General features: G+C 33.7%; 1 protein-coding gene across 1 annotated transcript in view; it reads left to right on the top strand.

Moving 5' to 3' along the window:
- The window catches only part of LOC145248915 (sex peptide receptor-like), a 1158544-nt gene that overhangs the window by 500310 nt on the left and 633234 nt on the right, over window positions 1–25000 (top strand). Inside the window, exon 4 of the mRNA XM_080110699.1 lies at window positions 7486–7544. The gene's annotated coding sequence lies outside the window, so the exon portion shown is untranslated. The remainder of the gene's footprint in view (window positions 1–7485; window positions 7545–25000) is intronic.

The following is a 25000-nucleotide window of genomic DNA, read 5'->3' as shown; positions in this document are numbered from 1 at the left end:
TCCTTAAAAAACAACTTGAATGATCTGGAAAATGACGTGAATGGATTTGAGACTGACTGGTTGTAAAGTGGGTGATCATTTTACATTGAATTAATACATAAAAGTGATCTCCACTTTATATCACAAAGTACCAAACATAAGTACAGCAAGTAGTAAGAACAGATGGTATTTATTTGCTCCCCCACTGAGCAAATTAGGCACAAGGCCGTTTTTAATGTGAGGTTAAAACCAGCTCCCCTAAAAGTAGGCAAAAAGGGGGCACTCTGGTTACCAAAAATAATAATTGTGCCAGTATAGAGGGTTTCCCCTCCATTGACTGGTACAAATTATCTTAAGTGCAGCACCTGCCGGAACAGATGGTATTTATTTGCTCCCCCACTGAGCAAATTAGGCACAAGGCCGTTTTTAATGTGAGGTAAAAACCAGCTCCCCTAAAAGGGGTCACTCTGGTTACCAAAAATAATAATTGTCCCAGTATAGAGGGTTTCCCCTCCATTGACTGGTACAAATTATCTTAAGTGCAGCATCTGCCGGAACAGATACTACACTTTGATCTTTACCAAGAGGCCAAGAAAAGTTGTATTCATATGCTCCCCACCGATCAAATCAGGCACTAGGCCGATTTTTAATGTGAGGAGTGAAGGGGAAATGGGGACCAACTACATTAACCAAGGTCTTATATGTGGTGTTGCCCCCACACATGCTCTTTGCTTGCAGTATCTGCCGGGGCAGATATTACACTTTGATTTTGGCCAAAAGGCCAAGAAAAGCTTAAAAAGCTAAGAATAGTATATATTGACAACAGACCTTTGATCTTAACCAAAAAGGCCAAGCACAAAAGTGTTACGAACAGACCGACAGACCGACCGACAGACCGACCGACTGACGGGCCGACGGATTGACTTATAGAGTTGCTTGCAAGCGACTAATAAAAAGAAAACGCAGTAGTTTCTATTTTATTTAAAACTTATATAATTAAAAGGGATATTTTTGCGTTTATCATCTGGTTAAACGCAAAAACATCTCTTTTTCGAAAATGCTATCTATATTTTTGTAAACAACGCCATCGGTCTTCTTCTCTTCTATTGAACAATGTAAGAATAAATTATGAATATTGATATCTAATTGTTATATCTCTTAGTAACAAGTTATGTGTACCGGTTAAGTTATACCTACATACATAAATAGAGGCATACATATATATATATATATATATATATATATATATATATATATATATATATATATATATATACACAAACACACATACGCACACACACACACACACACACATATATATATATATATATATATATATATATATATATATATATACACGGTGGACCCCTGATGAAGCTCGTATCTCGAATTAAATTCGCACTATTAAGGAGACGTAGTAAAACACGACCCACTCAACCACGTAGCGGTTGTATCTGAATCTCGTAACTTTGATTTTCGTACTATGTAGGGGAAGGTTTTTTGCTCTGAGGCCTTTTTGTATTGCGCATTTCTCGTAACTCGGGTTGCTCATATGTTGAGGTCCACTATATATATATATATATATATATATATATATATATATATATATATAAAGTGACGGAATGTTTTTTAGTAACTAGATCATACAAGTACAAACCATCATAACTAAAAAAAAACTATGAAGGAAAGAAAATACTCGCGTTGCTGTAACGAGGACTCTCACTTCATCGTCTTTACTGATCTACTATCTAACTTATCAGAATGTTTCACCGGTTAAGGCGTACGGGTATCGGAAATCGTCCAAGGGCACATCTTCCTGCAGGTTATTACAAAATGCCAGAAAATATCACCAATTAGAAAAGAAAAGCTATATGTCAATGTTTTACAATTAAGTTTTTTGTTCAGAAATACAATATGGTTGAAGTTTTGCATTGCAAGATTCTACAAAGAGATCGTATAATCTGCGTTCGCCATGAGCGTATAACATTATCATGGTTAGATTAAAAAAAACGTTATATTCATACGTATATGTATATGTGTGCATATCTATGTGTGTATGTATATATGAATGTCTGTATGGATTTATGTATGTTTGAAGACGATATTACTTTCTTTTATCATATGCTTAGATCTGTTATCACCGGTTTTCCAAATGCTAATAGTTGTGTGGTTCGGGGCGACCTCAATGCACAGGTTAGATCAGACAATGAGACAATGAGTCTTCGCTGGGTCCCTATGACATTGGAAGCGTCAATTCAAATTGTCTGCTGCTCCTCCATCTGTGCATCTTTTTATCACCAACGCCTTTTCTCACCAGAAAAACGAGGAAACCTGGCTCAATCCCCATCCTAAACATGCCCATTACATGCTGCAAAGTTAGAGTGATACGTGGTGCCGGCCGTGGTATTGATCTTTTAATGGTCAGATGCAATTAGTGATGAATCTCTTCGTGAATGCATGTAAATGCTTCGGACTGACAGTTAACATAAAAAAAAAAATAAAGTCATGTACACTCGCACCCCTGATGATCTGTATGTGAAACCTGATATTTTCGCCTGTGGAATACAAATTAAAGTCGTAAAAATGTTGTCTACCTTGGTAGTCTCTTATAAATTAATGGCACGCCTGACGCGGAAATAAGACACAGAATCAATGGGCGCCAGACGCATTTGGAAGGTTATTAGATATAGTCTGGTCTGTGTGTGATCTAACTCTGACAACTAGCATGTCAGTATCTCAAACATGTGTAGTGTCATCCATATTTTATGTTTCTGAAACATGGACCTTGTACCAGTCACATATAGAACTGCTCCAGTTGTTTCATCAATACTGCCTAAGACATGTTATTGTTTTAACATTGGATAGCTTTGTCCCTGATACATATCTATCGTCACCAATGGTATTAAGAACCAGATGCATTGGGCGGGTCATCTTGTTCGGGGTTATGACTATCGACTTCCAAAACAGTTGTTCTATGGTGAGCTTCTTGGAACCAGACACTTGCACAAATAAAAAAAACGTTTTCGTAATAGTATCAAGGAGAGTCTGGTGAGCTGTCATGTTTCGGTTGACAGTATGATCGCAAGAACTGGAGGGAACTGATATACAGTGGCGAAGAACAATTTAAAGCATCCAAGATAGTCCGAGTGAATCTTTAATGAGCATGTATTGAACGCTAAACCTTGCCCTCCAATCATGGAGAGTCGTTGGCCATTGCTATAGGTGGTAGAAAAGGTTTCTTGTAATTATTGAATGAAACTAGTTTAGTCTTGGCGGCATTGAACGTGACCATCCACTTTTGTCCCCATTCCACTACAGATTGAAGGTCATCTTCTAGTGTTTCTGCCATTTCTTTAGATATGTGTTTTCCTGTCGTGTCTGTTATAGAGTGTGGTGTCATCAGCATATATACCCATCTCAGAGGCAATTTTGTCGGGGAGGTCATTTATGAATATCAGGAACAGTACAGGTTCAAGGATAGACCCCTGGGTCACTCCCGCATTTATATCATATTGCTTAGATGTACGACCATCGAAGACAACCTGGATTTTTCTCTTATCTAAGAAGGATTTAATTATGTTAAGTAATGTACCAGTGATACCTGGCCCTGTCGGTGGGGCATTAGAATATACCGACTGCCCCCTGCAGAGGGTAAAAGTCCCTCAATGGGTATCCGGGATATGACCTTAAACTATATCCAGTGGTGAGGCCCCAACTTGTGGGCTTTGGGGAGTGTGGAGCCACCCTTTAATTACCATTCCTCTCAGGCCCACTCTGACCCGAAGTGGTAGTACCTGTTAGGGTCCCAAGTATGGGTAGAATAGAAACCGACTTGAAAACAACAAATATATTCTATTAATTTTTTTTTCTTCAAAATCTTTGGATTCGGCATTAAATAACCCGAAAAGGGTTGATATGCCGTAAAACAAAACTAACCACCCAACCAACCAGTGATACCGTATGATCTAATCTTCTTGAGAAGACCCTCATGCCATACCCTGTCAAAAGCCTTAGATATATCTAGAGCTACCGCTCTGCCCTCCGTCGCTTTTTCCAGTGAATGGTATATACGTTCGGAGGTTACAGTTAGGATGTCTGCTGTGGAACGGACTTGTCTAAATCCATATTGTTGGTAAGTCAGAAGTTTATCATCTGTAAGGTGATGGACTAGAGCATGATTAATTAAGGTCTAAAATATTTTGGAAAAAAGTGGGAGGAGGCTAATGGGGCGATAATTTAATGGGCCAGTTCTTTCGCCAGAATTCTTGAATACTGGTACCACAGAAGCAGTTTTCCAACAGCCCGGAAAGCAAGATTCATTAAGGCATTTGTTGTAGAGTTTGGAGAGAACTGGAGCTACTTCAGCTGAGCACTATTTTAATAGCACAACTCGGATGAGATCGGGTCCACATGCTTTTGAATGTCAAGATTTTTTTATGATATCATGCACCTGAGCAGGGGTGATTTGTAGATCGTCTAGCGTGGCGTCTGTCCGCATAGGAAATTCAGGTAGGGGGTGGTTGGAAGGGTCCACTGTGGAGTTTGAGGCAAATCGACTGGCAAGCATGTTAGCCTTTTCGGTTGCTGAGCAAACAGCCTCGTGATTGTTGGTTAGTGGGGGATTGTTGATTGACCATTATTTACTACACTGTTGTAGATTTTTCCACAAGTCACGAGTTCCTAATTTTTGTGCTTTGATAGTTTTTTTAGTGGTTTCCATAAATTCTCTCTTAGCTGTCGATATTTCTTTCTTAACGTTACTTCTAGCTTCTATATACCTCTGTCTTTTTGAACTGGACTTATGTCAGTTAAATCTGCGGTATGCATGCTGCCTTTGAGCAATGGCAGTTGCGCAAGTCGAAATAAACCATTGGGGAGAGTGGGGCTTGCTATAAAATTTCCGCATGGGAACATGCGCTTCGATTGCAGTTTTGAACCATTCAGTGGTCTCGTTTGCACACTGTTTAGCAGGGAGATAAAAAATATTTCCCATGGTGCATCTCTGATAAAATCTCTGATGGCTTCCCAGTCGGCCTTTTTATAATGTCTCGTTGTTTTGAGCACTGGCTCTTCAGTTTTGGCTCTAGAGTTTAGGGCGATTTCAACCATTATCACTGCATGATCAGCGTTCCCAAGTGGCCTGTCGGCATTTATTATACAATCATAAAGAACTGTGGTTAAAAACAGATCTAAAAGTGATGCATGTTGTTCTTCCTGGTCAGGGACACGGATTGGAAAAGTAACAATCTGTGATAGGGAGTGAGATATAGAGAAGCTATGAGTTGTGCTGCCTGCTGCATCTGTGTAAGTAGAGATTCCATGCCAGTTTTTGTGATGGACATTAAAGTCACCAAATACATGTACTTGGGCGCTAGCGTCGATGGAGAGTGTTGTGTCTATGTTGTCAGAGACTTTGTTTATTATGGTGCAGTCTTGGGTCGAGGGAGAGCGGTAGAGAAAGTACTAGTAGGTGACGTACAAACTGCAAACTGCACGCATATTAATTGGTAAAAAATGAAAAATAGATTTACAAAAACTGTAACAATATTTTTTAACTTTTGAGCCATTTGAAACCCCATAAAACCTATTCAAATCGGCTAAAGACATGAAAAATGGCCCGTAAAAATCTAATCGTACCTACTCTTAGTTTCGGAAGAGATAGTTGTGAAAAATGAAAGTACATATATATATATATATATATGTATGTATGTATGTATATATGTATGTATATATGTATGTATGTATGTATATATATGTATGTATGTATGTATATATATGTATGTATGTATATATATGTATGTATATATGTATGTATGTATATGTATGTATATATATATGTATGTATATATATGTATGTATATATGCATGTATATATGTATGTATATGTATATATGTATGTATATATATGTATGTATATATATGTATGCATATATATACACTTTATTCTTTACAGAGAAAAAACCTTATTGACTGGAATCGTTGAACGTATATTTTCATGTGCAGTTTTTCGCACATTGCCTTTTGCCGTAATCAGTGTATATGCAGAGTCAACATTGCGTTTTTATTCGGTATAATTTATTCATGAATTAAAAATTGAAAAAAGATTAAACGCGGAGAAATATGTTAAGCATGTGTTTATGTTTTAAATAAAATCACACATGATTACTTGTTAAATAATAGACTGGGTAATCGTAAAAAAGTGCAGGTGCTTACTCGGTTTCTTTGCTCAAATATTTGGTCCGTTGTTATAACCATTCAGCATAACCATTCGTCGATTTTTCGCAGCTTAACCGCACCTATTTATTTATAAATGATGCAATTTTTTTATAGTGTTTTCATGGACATTTTTTTGCAATGTGATTTGTCAAAATATGTCGCCTTGCAATGAAATAAATGTTTAACGTATTTAGCAGCGTTCTCGTATTTTCTCTATAGTCACCTGCTCGATCTTTACATTAGGGTGTCGAGTATATTTCTGGAATATTATTTTTAATGGTTAGACAAGCTTACGTGTTAGAATATCATTTTATCACGCTTATGTTGTAAGTTGTGTTTTCATGAGTTTATCTCTCTTAAAGTTTGAAATATAATTTTTTCCGGAGTGTCACGCTTAGTGTACATATTAGATTATCACCTGTCTCTAGATCTGAGTTCGGAATTGGCTATGGCATTGGTGAGAATGGTTTAGTTTCAGTCGTATACTTTGAGTCTATTTTAGGGTTCACAGATCAGGCTGTCTGAAGGTATTGTCTTTTTCAGTAAAATGCACCGTGCATTATAATAATACTAATAATTATTTTATTTGTTTATATTTTTTAATCAAAAAGAAAAAGGTTGATCATGCTCTGCAAATCCAAAAACAAAAAACATTATCCATCTTTTTTTTTCTTATGCATTTTCATACTGGCTTCCTGAAGTAATATGTACTAAATAATAAGTGTATTCTTCTTCTTCTGCTTCTTCTTCGTCTTCTTCTTCTTAGTCTTCTACTACTACTACTACTACTACTACTACTACTACTACTACTTCTTCTTCTTTTCTCCTGCAATACTTAATAGTATTCTACAAAGCCAAAAAAATTAAGAGAATCCATTTCACAACATCTAACTACAACACCACAACTTAATCTTTGATGAAATAAAGAACTTGAAACATAAAACGTGTTCAATAATACTGGATTAGTCGTAAACGGTTGATATAATATAAAGGTGGCTAATCTACAATCATGCTTGTTTTTGTAAAATATTTTTCGTTCATTTGCCACGTCTAAAATTGTAATAGAATTTTCATTAGTTTAGCAAGATTAATTTAACAATACACGTTACAGAGAAGTTTTTAAAACGATGTTTTCGCCTTCCAAAGTAAATTTTAAATTGTATTAAATGAGTACATCTTCACAATTGTAGAGTTTTAGTTTTCAATTTACATTATTCATACGAAATTGAAGTGCATATAATTAATTAGCAAAACATATCTCTTACGAACCCTGTTTTTTTAATTTTTTAGATTTCGATTTGACGGAGGATACCTACTGTACTGTAAGCACAGAGTAATTGCAGAATCAGGTAAGCAGAAATATGTTATGTATTTTAAATGTCGCAGTTACATATACAGCTGTTCTATCTTTGCCTGTACCAACTGTAATTAGTCATGAATCAATGTATTAATAGGTCTTTTACAGTGATACAGCTAAGATGAATTATATATATTTGGATATATATATATATATATATGCATGTATATATATATGATTGCACCGTCTTGTCAGACGAGTGCCACTCCCTCAGACATTTAAAATCCATGAGCCCAAATATCTGAGGGAGTATCTACACAAATATGATGTTACAGAGTCTTAGCTTTGTACGACAGCTAAGTCTCTCTCTTAGTTCAAAATGTTGAGATCCAACAACAAGCAAGAGCAAGTTAGCCAGCAACAAATTAAACTGCAGACCAGCTTAATGCGGGTACTGGTCTCCCGCTTTGTTTTTTAAATAAGAGATTTGCTTTTCCTAGAAAGGTTGCCTTCACCACGGCTTACGGGAGCCCTCTCCACCCCGATACACATATACACACACAAATATACACTGTGCTAGTTGGCGGTTGACCCAGAAAAAGAGTTCATTCGCCCTTGTGTGTGTATATATATATGTATATATATATATATATATATATATGTATATATATATATATATATATATATATATATATATAACGAACGTAGATAGAAGAAGATACTAAATTCAATTCTGTAAGAGGAGACTTATCGGGTTAATATAAAGCTCAACATACTTTAATAGAGCTTATATATGAGACAATAGGAGTGGAAAATGAATTCACAAATATTATATATTGAAATATATAGAACGAGTCATTGATTTAATAAGGATATACGTACATTTAATTGGGGGATGAAGTGGACTCTTTATACCAAGGTATTTCGAAGTCTTATGCTTCTAATCAGAATAGTAGGGAAACTACTAGTTTACATAATGGGGTGTGACGTCTAGCGAGGGAATAATCAGGAACGAAATAAATGAATAAAAAAGATATAAATAATACATAAAAAATCAAACAACATCAATAATTTTATTTATTTATTTCGTTCTGGATGATTCCCTTTCTCTACTCTTATTAAATAAATGCCCTATTCTATATTTTCCAATATATATTATTTGGGAATTCATTTTCCATTCGTATTGTCTCCTATATATATATATAATATATATATATATATATATATATATATATATATAATGTATATGTATATATATAATGTATATGTATATATATAATGTATATGTATATATATATATAATGTATATGTATATATATAATGTATATGTATATATATATAATGTATATGTATATAAATATAATGTATATGTATATATATGTATATATATGTATATATATGTATATATATACACGTATATATACATGTATGTGTATATATACACGTATATATACATATATGTGTATATATACATATATGTGTGTGTTTATATATATAAACATATGTGTGTATATATACACATATATGTGTGTATACATACACATATATGTGTGTATATATACACATATATGTATACATATATGTATATATATGCACATATATATAAATTTATATGTCTATATATATATATACATGTTTATATATATGTATATTTATTTATATATATATATATGTGTGTGTATATATATATATATATATATGTATATACAGATATGTATGAATAAAAAATCAATACGAAAGATATATAAATGTTATATTTTTTCTGTATTTATTTCCTGTGTGTTTACGCATGCCATTTTAACTGTATTTATATATATATATATATATATATATATATATATATATATATATATATATATGATTTTCCTCACTTTAATTTGAATACTATGAGCATAGTATTAGATGCCAAATATTCAAAAAGATTTTAAAAGATCCCGACTTAATATATTTTCTGATTCTTATAATAACTTCCAGTTCAATTGTTTTCTCTTTTGCAATTTTTTCACCCTTGCATATTCGGTAGGCAAGTTTTTATATTTATTTTCATGGGCCTAACTTCTCTTAGATATGAGTTTTATAATGATTTATGTCATATTTCATTGCATATCGCATACCTTGGCATTCCTTAGTATTGCCTATTTAGTTTCCGTTTAAGCAATATCATTATGGACCCACTTCAATTAAAATTTGAATGTTTCTATTTCCTACTCTGTCCGGAGTAGACGCTACGTTTCTTGCTAATCATTTATATAGATTGCAGTGTCAAATTCTATTCGACAAGTCTACCCGGTATATATTCCCAGGTTTTTCTAATACACAGGATATTGAATTTCTTACAACACATCTAGTAGGTATGCCTACACACATCATTGCGTCGTATTGTACGGTAGTTGTCCTCCAGAAGAATCGTACAACTGGAGGTTAATTGGCTCAAATTCGCAACTAAAATTGTTGCCATTAGAGAGAACCCCATCTTCTTAAAAATACTGATACTAAAAGTTTACTCATACTTTCCCGATTCTAGTGGGGCCAACCTCATCTTAGTCAGTCTAAAGAGTCATACTTTATATATTATTCATGGTGTATTCATTCAAAAAAGTGACATCAAGTTAATGCATCAGATCTGTGCGTGTACTAATTGTTATTGTTTTGGAAAATATTTAGGGGTTTTCGAATGGTATCATAACGAGTTTAAATCCATGGACATTGAGATGAGAAAAGATTAAAAATATTTATGTTGAACGTTAGAAGTACTGCAGCTAGGTTATATCTAAAAAGGAAGGTCGGTAAGACAGGGTTGATGAATGTGAAAGTTTCTGTTAGAATTGAGGAGGTGTCTTTGAATGAGTAGGTGGTAGAAATAAGCGGCGGATGCTGACGAGTGTTCCTATTTACAATGCCTTCCCACGGGACAGAGTTAAACATCAACGGCGTTTTTTTAATGTGGAGTAAAGGAACAAAAATAAAAATTGCCTCAGTCGTGAAGGATTTCTACTCCACTGACAGAGAACAAGAAATTGAAGTACAGCATCTGAAGAACAGATACTACACTGTAACAAATGAAGTTTAACTGAATGAGATAAAGCCTGAGTGTTTGGAACGTGTGGCCAGAGGTATTGTACAGGTATTGGCCGGGAAGAAAATGCACAAAATGTTCTTCCAGACTGTATCACATGTGGAAGATGAACATTCAGGGCAATAGATAAGAGCTGAATATCTAGCTAGGAACAAAGACACCTTCGTTTCTAAAGCACCAGTATATGAACTAGGTGCACAACTATTCAGAAAATTAGTCAAATTAGAGGGTGTCGTCGAAAAATTCCTGGATTGAGTTAGTTGCGCACATTTAATTAATGTTTGGTTAGCACTTCTCTCCTCGGTCTTTCCGACCTTCTGACTCATCACTACAGTTCCTTGTCGTGCAACTGATGCCGACGCTTCTATATTTTCAGATTTCTTGGATCCAAATGATGTTTCTCTATTATTTTTGTTTCAATTCTCTTGCAGTTTCTATTGCCAGATTTCGTTGGTATGTAGAGTGTTTCAGTCCCTGCATTCAAAAGTTTATTTAACATTTCATTTTCGTCCATTATAGATATTCTTTTGTATTTTCTAGGTCAATCTTCTAATTATAACATCTCACATTCTTTTTGTTTTGCGTGTTTGTCCCTTATGCTCTTACTATTATAAGTGTCACTTTGACTTTCTCCATCTTGAGTATTTCTTTCAGCTCTCTGGTCAGTTTCGTGAATTTTCTTCGCGTCTACGTTCTCTTGATAATCACATTGTGATCTGCTGAAACACAGAAATCTAGGATCTCACAGAACTTTTACGTATTACTTGTATCTGTTTATACGTCTATGTCTCATAAGATATCGTGATTTTCGTTTCCAAGTGTTTGTACAAATCTGTATGGGTATTCAGTATGCAATCGTTTGCATACTTTCCAGAGTAATGTCTTCCACACTTGATCATGCTTGTTCATATTCTTATTGGTAAGCTTGCGGCGTTCACTTATGCTTGGCTCTCTCTATTGTATCGAAATCAGTTATTTTCAGTATCTGCCAAAGCAACAGCAAATGCAAGAACTCATATAAACATATTAATACAAATTAACTTTTTCCTCAGTACCGAAAATAGTACATTAATTCTATAAACAAAGTTTTACTACTAGAATTTAAGATCTACAGAACTCGATAGCTTGATATTGTTACTTACGATAATACAACATAATCGTCATCAAGTCTTATGTGATACAACTCCTAAAGTAATTTTCTTCTCATACATGCATTGGTATGCATCACCATGTGGCGACGTTCATCGTGCAACCTATAATCTATTTAATCTTTATTCTCTACTTTCCCCCTGGCCTCCATAATTGATTAATCTTTGATAAAAAAAACTAAGAATCACATAAAAATAAATAGGTTAATCATTAGAACTGAAAAATAAATATAAGATTATGAAAACAATGGAAAAGATTGTTTTATTTTCCACGTGTCAAAGCACAATGACATTTTTTTTAATCGCTTTTTACGTGTGGAACGAAACAGAGTCCTTTCAAATACACGAAGTAACACACCTTGCATTGCGAAAATAATTCTCACGGAAAAGTTCAAACACACTTTTACAAAGCAACAAAAGCTAAAGGGGAATTGTGTAGTATCGTTTCACTAGCAAAAGTTTGGACCCCCCCCAGAGAGTAGGAGAAGACATATCATTAGAATCTAAGACAAGATGCTGTATAAAATATTGTAATGATCTTATGAAACTATATATTTATTTCGAATACAGTAAGCGATGCAAACGCTAGTCGTTAACCATTATCGTTGTCTTTTATTGTATTCAATAAAAGTTGGCGAGTCAGATGAAGTAGCTAAGTTTAGGGGGCGAATAATAAAGATGATGTGAAACTGCGAAAAAAAACGTAGATTTTCGTCAAACTCGAACACTACATCGGTTGCGATCGAGTTTTCAGCCAACGAGAGATAACGACAAACAAGAGAAACAGGTGATTAAAATTATCAAAGCAATTGTTCTCTGATTAATGTTAATATAATTTAGTCGAACAAACGCGAAGTAACGTTGCCAATAACTATAATTTCTTACAATCGCATCTCGTTTGCAAATTAATCTTTCGATTTCAGATAGAAAATAAACATTTTAACAGCCCGAAAGAATTGCTTATTTGGCCGGAAGCACCAATTAATTTAGCTCCATGCGTCCATTAATTTTAACAAATTACTGTGCAATAAGTTTGCTAATTAACGTATGAACAAAAACGTGGTTAAAATTCACGAATATATTTACATCTAATAAGTAAAATTCTTTTTTGTTATTGCTTTTACAAGATTCCCCGAACATATTTATTCTCATATTTTCATATAAAATACTATTTATTGGCTTCATTACTAGCAACATTAAGCTAAAGGTAGACAGTATTTGAAGAGTTGGCTGAAAAATAAAATAAATACCATTTTAATCTATTAATTTACACTAAGAAGAATGTTGTTTTACATTCGAAAATATTTTGTGCAATAATGTAATATTTATTTGTTATATATATTATATTTGCTTGACTATAATCAAAATAAGTCCATTCAGTCATTGCATTGCTTGATATGTGTTAGTTAATACACTTTCTTGTGTATTGTGCATTTGCACATGTGGCAACGATTTTGTCTCGCATGCAAGAAGCTCGGGGTTCGAATCCCGAAGTTGTTATATGTCTAACTGATGAGCCCAAATGAAGGCGAAACTCGAATCTTGATTTATTGAATGACATGGTTCTTTAAGATTCGACGTTTTTTGACTTTACACATCTATATATCAATAAAACAAAATTATATGTGCGTGTGTGTGTGTGTGTGTGTGTGTGTGGGTGTGTGTGTGTGTGTGTACATTTTCCTACAAACTTACTACGTCAATTTTCAGTCTAAAGACTCAAGATTTGACATAGGGTGTATTGGGATTTGCGAAAATCTTTTTCATCGGTTTTCGGCTAGAAATGTGGCTGTCAAGGGGTCAAAGTTCAACGATTTTATCTTTGAAAACTCTAGTAAACCCCTCCGTCATTTTTTTTTGGTCCAAACACATGAAATTTTAGGTGTAGGTTACTTTGACAGGGATCTTGCTTTTTAATTCAATTTGAAAAAAAAACAATAAATATTAAGGGGTCAAAATTGGAATCAAAATTACGAAAAGACATTAACCTCTGTGGTCTCTAGCAAATTACTCAGCCAAGTTTTGGTCTGAACATTTGACATTTTGCATAAAGTGTATTCAGACATACTTTAATCTCTTTTGAGCGATAATTTGGCTGTCAAGAGGTCAAAGTTAAAAATATTTTACCTTTGCGATCTCTAGATAAATATTTGGCCAATTTTTAGTTTGAACATTTAAAATTTTATACAACGTCTATTCAGTCAGGCAGCAAGTTTTCAATCAGTTATTTCAGCGAGGATTTCGCTGCTGAGACGTCAAAGTTGAACGAGTTTGCCTTTGCAGACTCTACCAAACTCATCCACCTATTTTTATTCTAAACACTTAAAATTGTAGATGTATGTTATCTAGATAAGAGCCAAACTTTGTATGAATATATACATATGCAAATAAAATACAAACAGTACATAGGGTTCGAGCCAAGTTGGGCTTAACTGCTAGAAATTATATATATATATATATATATATATATATATATATATATATATATAATATAAAGCTGAACATCTGTGTGTGTGTGTGTGTGTGTGTGTGTGTGTGTGTGTGTGTGTGTGTGTGGCTGGTCACGAATAGTCTCCTATATTGTTGACTATTTAAAAAAAAAATGAGTACAAATAATGATAGAAGATGTATCGAGACACAGGAATGGGTATGTTTGATCTGACAGAACGGCGGTTCATAAAAATTGTGGCATCTGTATGGAAATAAAAAATGAAACAAAAACGTTTACAAGGGTGTTGGCATAGATGTAAATAAGAATACTTTGATAAGTACGTTTCGACTTCAATAGGAATAGTATATTAAAATTGTGGGGGCCGCGTTCGCGCCTGTACTCCATGGAAATATGGCACAAACTTTAACAAAGACCTTTCAAATCTATTTGCATAAGTATACTTTGATAATTATGTTTCAGTTTGAAGAAATATGGTATAATTAAAGTATTGGGTGTTTGTTCGCGCCTGACCTCCATAGAATGTAAATATGTCACAAAGTTAAACAAGGTTTTTTTAAAAGGGGTGAGCGTCCAGAATAACAACTTCACTTTAATCTCAATTTACGTTAGCTTTTATTTATTTTTTTGAGTTGAATCATATTGTGTCGAATAAATTTACCTCATATATTCACGTATTTATTAAAGTGAAAGCCCCCCCCCCAAAGTCGGAACTTTAGACAATTCTCAACACAGATTTTGCATAACTGTTTTCCCTCCTCCACTTGCACGTTGCACTCTTTCGAAAATAGATAAATGATAAAAAAATAAGAACGTTACTTGTTATCATATCAAAAGAAGGAAAAAATCCTGCTCACGTGATTACGTGGCTTTTTAAAAACATTTACATACCCTTTTTATTTTCATTTATATATCTGTTTAAATATTTTTGTCAGTGTATTAGAAGGAATCCAATTGATTACAACCCATTCTGTGTGTTCTTTACATTACAATAGTACAGCCCTGAATCCGACGGCGCAATACTACACCGTGGATATTCTTGGCCTGATGAGGTGATTTTCCCTGGCAGGGTGGTCACTAAAACATGTTTGCATATGTGTAGCCATTAATTATATATATATATATAAATATATATATATATAATAGATTTGTATAATGCATGTATATAATACATATCTATTTATCTATCTATCTATCTATCTATTTATATATATATATATATATATATATATATATATATATATGATACAGAGAGAAAGTGAATAGGTAGGTGAACAAGACATATAAATATATAGGCACGTTGTCTGATTTATATGAATACAATCATACAAAATCACCTATGCTAAATTTATTCCAATTTTTTTAGTATGGGTTTCGCACTATAATATTTCAAATTTCGACCATAATGCCTATTTTGGAGACAACTTTCTATGCTTGAATTGATATAATCAATTTTATGCGTCCATAAAACATTATCTGATCAAATAAATTTAACTCTTGATTAACATATTTGTGTTTTTTTTCGAGTTCATGAAGAAAGTAGACTTGCACCGACGGATATCGTTCGCAATTCGAATTGAAAACTTGCGCATTTGTTTATGCCTTATCCCACTATGGCTTGCGAATTAAACAAATGATCCTGCAATTTTAGTAAAATTGCACCCTCTGAAATGCACTAACCCACCCGGGTTGGGCAACTAATTCTCAATATTAAACAGTCATATAAGAATTTTTGTGTTCCGATATGAATAAAAGTACAAATACTCGAAATTATCTATCTAAGCAGACAAAAGACTTAATTATTAACAATATCGTGTACTTTGTTTCAGCTCGTTTGTGCGTAATTCTAGTGTTCTCAATCAATTCGCTGTTTCGATTCCTTATCTTTCAATTCTGCTAGTTCTTATCAAGAGAACTTAAGGCTTGTGCCCCATTCCGTCGAGGAGTATTTTTTTCTCCTACTTATAACTTTCGAATTTTCAGACTAACACTAATAGGTGTTTGCTTGTTTTTGAGCTAACATCTTTCGTTCTTATAAGTTCATTACATCAAATAAATTCCCACGGTTTCCATACTTACGAACATACTTAATGCTTTACCCCTCAATAACTAATTCTACCATCTATAATATAAATCTCACCTGACTGTTTAAAGGTATGTGTGTATGTTTTTCTATCTGTCTAAAACTTTTGACAGAGGGGACGGATTTTCACTGGTACCATTTTGAAGCTCGACCCTTTGAACAACGAATATCGAAAAATTGCCCCAAAACATTAATGCTTCACCTTAAACTAGGCACTTTCTACAGGGAGAGGTCGCTTTTTACACCGATATTTTCAAAAGTCATTCTCTCTCTTCGACTGCCTAGCTTTAATTTAAACTACGTCACTTCCGGGTTGCTGATGGATACAATAGCAAAGACGTCACGTTATTTTTTCACGTCCTTTTTCGCCTTCGCGGTACGTGTTCTTACCTGCCTTCCTACTAGCACGTTTTCTGCACAACACACACCTTAAAACAATGGTGCAACACCGTGCACCCATACCAGTCTAACTATGGAGTAAATTGATTTCTCTCAGAGTACAGTACTGAGGGCATGTCTGGTGAGGTGCCGCTCCAGTAGGTCTTAGAAGTCTTGACCTAGTACAAGGTTTTGTAACTTGTGTTGAGTGAATTCTCCTCGTCCTCACAATATTTTCATCGTTGATAAAAACATCTAAAGTATCGTTATGGTCATTATAAAAGAAGACCGGTGCTAAATACGTGTTCTTTATACATGGCTTCATACAACGACTCGCCTAGCTATCACACTATTGAATCAAAATTCTTTCTCTATATATACCAAATGTAAAATATGCAGCCTTAAGAAAAAACGCGTATTTGTTAGAATATCAAATATGCAAATCAAAATATAATCCAGCTGCTCCATACTAAAGGCATAGCAACTTTCAAGTACAATGTAACCAAATATTTGTTGAGCTGTTCGATAATATAATAAACCTCTCTTAATTATTTTATAAAGAATTCGAATGATTTCTGTAATTCTAGTTACAGAGGAAAACGCGCGTGCGCACACTCACATATGTATATATATATATATATGCATATATATATATATATATATATATATATATACAGCATTACGATTCATATATGGACAGTAACCTTCCCAGAAATATTCCCTTTTTACTCTTCGGATACAACTTATGGCTCTTTGCGTTTATTAACACGCACATATCACACGCATACACACACACACACACACACACACACACACACACACACACACAAGAAAATGCACTTGGTGCTGCGAAAAAAACTTGGAAATAAAAAGTAATAGTAATTATTTTACTGAAGATATTTTTTTCATCCCTCTTTTCTGATGTGTGTGCAAATTCTGCCTATGATACTATGAAAACAATGGAAATCTAATCAAGAACTAACGATTACTGATGTGCATATATATATATATATATATATATATATATATATATATATATACTAGTGGTGTGTACCCGGCATTGCCCGTGTGTTTGTAGGTATGTGTGATAAAATGAAAAACGTTAAAAGAAAAAATGAAAGTTTTAGTAGGAAGATTGGATTGAACCGTGAAGGTGGAAACGAAAGGAAAAATAGGCAACCACCTAGGAATTGAGAAGCGTATTAAATTAAGGGTTAAAAAGTCCCAGAGGTGTGATTGACAGTTAATGAGGTCATCGCGGGGTTGTTACGATGGTGCGTCATCTTTTTTTAATTACTGCGGGCAATCTTTTGGCGCTTGTTTACTTTCTTTCAATGCAGGTAAGTTTTGACCTCCCGTATATGATGGGGGCGAAACCAGCTCCCCATTTAAAGGGGATATTCCAATCGGATGTTCGCGGTGATCGCGCAGCGAACGATGGCGTAGCTGTATTTCCCCACCCACTGGCTAAAACTCTAATCCAAAACTGAAAGTGAATTCTCGGCAAGCACGGATCGGGCGAGACCTGCAATCATGGGTGTCAGTCGAGTAGCGCCGTAATAGACGCAGAGCACTTGTAAAAAACAAAACAAACCGAAAAAAATATCCCAATGCAAATAATCCCCCCCAAAAAACTTGAAGAAACCTAACTTCTAAAATTCCAATATGTTTAATACATTTTTGTATGTAATTATTCGGATGTTTGGTTTTTGGGGGTTTTTTTTGTTTTTGTTTTTTGGCAATGATTTACCCGTAGTTTTTTGTTTTGTTTTGTTTTTTCTTGTATTTTTTGTGTTTATTTTCCAATTCGGTATGTTTCATTTCGTAGATTATAAATATCGGTTACAGACGGTATTCATCGCTGTCATAATAGATATCCAGTTTAGAAAATAAATAATGAATAAGTAACTAATCTTATAAGAATGCCCCCTTCCACATTAGCATCACCTGAAAAATAACTCTGAACATAGCCAACGGAAAGAAACATAACTAAAATAAAAAGAATATGAAGTTGAATATCTCCTTTAAAATAACTGTAAACATAACCGAAGTGAAAAAGAAAATTAATAAAATAAGAAAACTATAAAGTGGAGTAAGCTTTTGAACATATGAAAACGGTCGATGGTGACACCAATGATTGCCGGTGTCGCCCGATCCATGCCTGACAGTAAATCACTCGCAGTTATTAAAGGAAAAAAATCTCATGAAATACAGAGAAAGTAAAACTCTATGGTGGAAAAGAATGGAACGTTGCATAAATATAGTTGGATACGCAATTAGTAGTTGTCGACTGTAAATGTTTGTTGTAAAACATGGAATCCATAGTTAGTTCGTTTCGTTTTTTTTTTTTTAATAAACGCGATTTCTCTGTGTAAGCTGTAAACGATAATGAGAAAAAACAATAAAACAAAAAACAAAAAAGGGAAAGATGGCGTAAGTACCCATTGGATTAGGCAATAAAAGAAAAAGAACAATAAATAAATTTTAAAAAATGTAAAAAAAAAAAAAAAAATGGAATAAGTAACAGTTAGAATATATCTATGCGAAACCACTTTTTTTAAGCAACTACGAACGTAAACCGGTCTTTCCTCGTAATTTTTTACTGTGAACGGTCAAGTGCGGTGTAAATGGGTGGCGGTGCAAGGAGGAATCTAATATAGAGAGAAGGGTTTACTTATTCCATTGCTCCTAAGCGATTTTTGCAGCGAACTCTCAGATTAAATATAGGAATCTACGACCAGCGACGTTATGGAAAGCTTATATGCCTACAACACACATCAGATATTGTGTTGCAGCTTGTGTGTAATAGATTTGCATGGTATGTCTCGATTTTTAATCATATAAAGGTCAAACTCATGCGGGAAAAATTTAGTTCATTTTATTTATATAGATAGAAGAAGAAATTGAAGAGAATGTATATATATATATATATATATATATATATATATAATGAAAATTAAATATCTAAATTATATCTATAATTTTAACGAAAATAAAAATGAAAAGCACAAACACATGCGCGACGCTATTTTTCCCCCGAATGTATTGAAGGTTATGTCACAATGAGGAAACAATGAAATAGTTTTTTTTAAGTATACATAAAATAAGAGATAAACACTCGAATACCAGTTTGAAAGACATAAGTGTTCTATGAGACAATAAAAAAGAGGCAACACTGTAGCAGAGAAATCGAAGTGCTAATAGAATAAGCAATCTGAAAACCACATTAAATAAACGTTATCACAAATTAATATGAATAGTCTAAGATTTTATATGTTTTAGGCTGTTCGTGTTGAAAAACTACTTCAAAATATATGTATCTTATACAGAGAAACCGAAACGATATATACGATCGATAATTAAATATTTCCTATACACACACACCCTAAACATGATTTTTATGGATAAAGAACGCCCACCTCCGTCAGCCAGTTTCTTTTTTACCTACCAAAATTAAATACAGAAAAACATAACATCCTTTAATTTTAATATTAGTTTAGATATACTTATAACACATAAATCCTTTAAAAGACGTCATGCACGTAATGCTATGCATTATAAAACTCGTTCACGCAAATGTGTTTATGCAGACTTGCAGAAATCAAAATAAACTACACTTCAGAACATCTCCTCTCAGTACAAATACGACATCGAAGCCGATAGACATGCTATATCCTTAAGAAGAAATGATCCGTAAACTATAAAAATATATTTAAAAAAAAAACACTATGTTAAAATTACGGCCAATACACCCATAGTATTTAGTCCCTTAATATCGCGCGACTGATGGATGTATCGGGCTTTATGTAGAAGTTATTTACTTGTTATATATCAATGGTAGGCGTTTTTATATTTAAGACAAGAATTTATTGTTTGAACAAGAGATTCAAATTTAAAGTACGTTTCATGGAGTTTCAATGTAAAGCTCATTCTCGCAGAGGAAAGTCATTAGTGAAATATTTATTATGTATAGACATAATTTGGATATGTAGCACATGCATTAACAATTTATAAAGGCTTAACATTGTTTAAAGAAACATAGTGGAGGATAGCGGGGAAAATAGATCTAACAATAAAAACGATATAAATTCCATGTATTCAATTAGAATAGTTCTCCTGGGTTAGAAGTGTATGTAGTTTTTCTGTTGCAGATCAGTTAAATATTTACACCTTGAAAGTAAAATCAATTTTTTTTCAATTAAGCATCCCGAGTGAAAGTCAAAGTTCTTTTGCAAAAGTAGAATCTTTGGGGTAATAAATCCCATATTTTCTTGATGTAGCGTCTGCAGATGAACTTCTATATTTACATGATGAAATCTAACTGGTCAATATGAAAATTCAAACTAGCAAAAATAGGCATGATAAATTCAGTGTAGTTTGCCGTTATTTCTTTTCTTTCGCTTTGCTTATAGTTCATGGTTCAAGTAAATAAAAGGAAAAATTATATTATCCTAAATTTATGCTAAACAAAAACAGAGAATATAAAGGTAAGATAAATGAAATCAACAATGGACGTGATTCATTTCTTGATTTATAATATTCAGAAAACCCCTCCACCAATTCACTTATTCAATTACCTTCACGCCTTCTGGTGTCTCGCTCTTCTCAAGACAAGCGTGCTCCCTTCCAACTTCTTATATGATGTCTACAGCCTCCCCTCTGGATGTCCGTAAATACGTTTTCCTGTTTCCTAACTATCATTACCTGCTCCCCCTACCACTGCCATTCCTTTCACTAACAATAACTTCCGCTTTGCTACTTTGCATAACAAATAGAGAAAGTTTATAATATATTTTCTTTATATATACGAACATTATATTCTTCATATGTGCATATATGTTACACTTGTATTTTCTGTTAAAATATAGCATGATGGGGCGAGTTGTTTCGAATAATACAAATTCTAATGAATAAGCTTTTTTTAAAAAGGTTTTCTATGTTCTTTTTGGCGCGAAAAAAATTTGAGGGGGTAGTATAGGTGGAATGAAGAAAGACATGCTTTTTTGGCAAAACATTTCATTTCGTTTTCACAGAATGAGATTGTCGGACTGACTTCCTCATCTTGGTTGTTATTCTCACAACGTTTCGGCCGTTTTGCCCTCCGGCCTTCGTCAGGTGTTTTGTATCGAACTGGGGTTAGTTAGGAGTCTCGAACCCAACCCAACTGAAGGGTTGGGTTCGAGACTCCTAACAAACGGTTCCCCAGTTCGATACAAAACACCTAACGAAGGGCGTTGCTATTATTATTAATATTATTATTGTTGTTGGTGTTATTATTATTATTATTATTATTATTATTATTATTATTATTATTATTATTATTATATGAACGTTTGTATTCTGGAATCATTTTTCTGACAAATTTAATAAAAGTGACTGTGAGAAATTGACTTCAGCATTGTCTTCGAAACACTAACACGTTCACTGTGTGTCTGAGAATAATTATGTATACACAAATAATGTTGCAACGGTGTTTTTAGACTGATAACTAACTGTAACTGCATATCTATCTATCTATATATATATATATATATATATATATATATATATATATATATATATATATATATATATGCAAGAATGTTTAATTGAACACGACAGAGTTATACTTTTTTCCGATTTCTTTTTATATCTTTTTAATTCACCAGGCAGTTTTTTTTTTTTAATTTCAGCTGGCAAGTTGTATATTATGGCGCCCCAAATTTGTTGTTCAGCTATATTCTTCTCAAGCGCTTTCTATCAGATGTACCGATAGAACGCGCTTGAGAGAAATATGGCTGAATAACAAATTTGTGTTCAAGCAAACGTGTTTGATTAATGACTTATTGGCGCAACACACACATACGCATACGCACAGACACACAGACACTTACACAGACACACATACACACATTCACACACACACACACACGTATATATAACGAAATAAAGCATAGTTTTGAAAACGAATAATAATAATAATAATAATAATAATAATAATAAACATTAATAAACGTAATAAATAAATTATGGTAACTAGTTAAAAATGTTGCCATTTTGTTTTTGTAATGCTTAATGGGTTTCAATAGTTTTACTGTAAGTTTTCAGTAAATACTTATGGACAAAGTATTGATTTGTCTGATAGTCAACAAGAAAATATATGAAAATATTTGCTTTCTCTTAAAAAAAAAGAAGAAACAATCGACATTTATTTGTCAAGGAATTTTCTTGTTTAGATCTTAAACAACTTAAAGTATCCTATATGTTATCCTTTTATTTTATCACAATTATTTATTATCAATGGCGATATATTCTGCATGTTCAGCGAACCCCTATAGATGCACAACAAACGCCTACAAAATAAAAGATCCATTATTGGAAATGTTGAATGGGTATCGACATCATTTAATTTATCATTACGTACACGCATTTTTAAATGATATAATTTGTTCTGTTTTTAGTGCCAGTAAATAAAGATAAGAACTTCTAATTTAACTCAGGTGTCGCCTCGAAAAGTAAGAGGGAAAGGGATAGGAAATGAGTATGAGGAAAATAGGGGAGACAGAAAAAGGGAACAAGGGTAGTCTTTACTCCCGGCAATGTCGCGTGGTCCTGTTACTTTTTAGTGAATTTTATAATTACCTTATGAAATTGTCTAACGAAATTAAGTGACGACACTAAATATTTTCGACATTTTAAAGCAAATCGCAGTCAAACGATAATCGGCAGTTTGCAACATGAAAAATGTGTCATAGACAACTGTAGTAGAGATATGCGTGATTAGTGTCGTTGTCGACAAAATTAGATAATTTGTAGTTTACCTCGAAAGCAGTTCATCGAGCCAAATAGAAAAAATATCTTATTTTTTATGTAAATTGAACTAGACAAGGTGTGAAACCATTTGATGCAAGGAACTAAAAGCCACAATGTAACACTGAAGAGGGGGCACATCAGACCTGTAGGGTTGATGTGACGTTTCTTTTGGTTAAAAATAGTTTTTGTTCCCGGACGATGATCGGGTTTTGAAGGAATAAAAATTATTATTAATTTTTTTTGTCAATAAATTCTGAGCTAAGTCTGTTGTTGAGATGGCGGCGGCAAAAGTGCCTTTGTAGCGAAAATTAAATCACATTCTAAACTTCAAAAGCGAAAAAGAATGCATAAAATACTTTAGCCAAAAATACACAGGCGTTTGATCTGAAATAGCCGAAATCATAATTGTACAAGAACCAGAGAATTGGGGATTGTACACCCGCAATTGGCAAAACTATGAGCCAAGTTTGATCTGTGAGTTTGACAGTTGAAAAAGTCGGGTTGTTTTTGATCTGAGAGAAACACACGCAGTGACTCGGCATTGTGTTTTAGAACAAAGGATAGGAAAAAATGAATTGTTCGAAATTTCAAAACAATAATACATATTTTTATGACGTATCGAGAATTGTCATTTGGTGAATTAGGTCGAACGAAAATTGAAGTTATGAAATATTTTTGCTTGGATGGGAAAATGTGTTGTCCGATAAGTTCAAAGCGACAAATGCATTCTTGGTCTTTTGACGTAATCAAAATGTCTGATATAATGGAATGGGCGACAACCCGAACTTAATTCAAAGATAAACTAAAATTCCTTTGAATTATCAAAGCGAAAAATGAGATCAATAGATAATTTTAAAACAAATAAAATCGCGTGATTTACTTAAAGTCAAAGGAAAAATAATTTTCCTGGATATGGAAAAATTCCATTAGTAAGCCAGGGAGGAGTTAAATAATACAACGTGTAAGTTGGGCGTTAATTAAAGGAGGAATCAATCCAATTTTGGAAACGGACCAATGAAAAAGGACCCTGTCGAAGTAAAATCAACCAATGAGGAAAGGCCCCGTCGAATTATAATCAAGCAATTTGATTGGTCGATGACGAACATGGGTGTCGTCATCATTCCATAATTGTATTATAAAAGAAATGAAAAATCAGAGATTAAGTCAGAGTCCGGGTCTGAGATTGGGAATCAGAGTCAAAGAGAGCTAAGTCGAGTTGTTCCGTCTCGGCAGAATCACGTCTTCTCTCTCTCCCCCTCACTTGTTGCCTGATAACTCAACGCTTATAACGTGTCGATCACTTAACGAGAATTACGCAAAGTCCGCGATACCGACCAGGTATTTCAACAACAGAAGCTCAGTTGAAGAACTAACTGCTTGCTTGAATTAATTGTCAACTATATGTATATGCTGTAAATACTTTTTTTATGAATTTCCGAAATATATATTATATTAACCAACCTCCGGAGTTTTGTTGCTGATGTGCGTTGATCCCTATATGTGTATATTTCTTTATTTGCCATTTGTGACACCGTATCCGTCAACGAACACCCAGAATAACTAGACGATCCACGGAGAACAG

Source organism: Euprymna scolopes, chromosome 27 (genome assembly GCF_053919585.1).
Source record: "Euprymna scolopes isolate OS-2025 chromosome 27, ASM5391958v1, whole genome shotgun sequence".
NCBI lineage: Eukaryota > Metazoa > Mollusca > Cephalopoda > Sepiida > Sepiolidae > Euprymna > Euprymna scolopes.
This window is presented reverse-complemented; position numbering and strand designations above follow the sequence as displayed.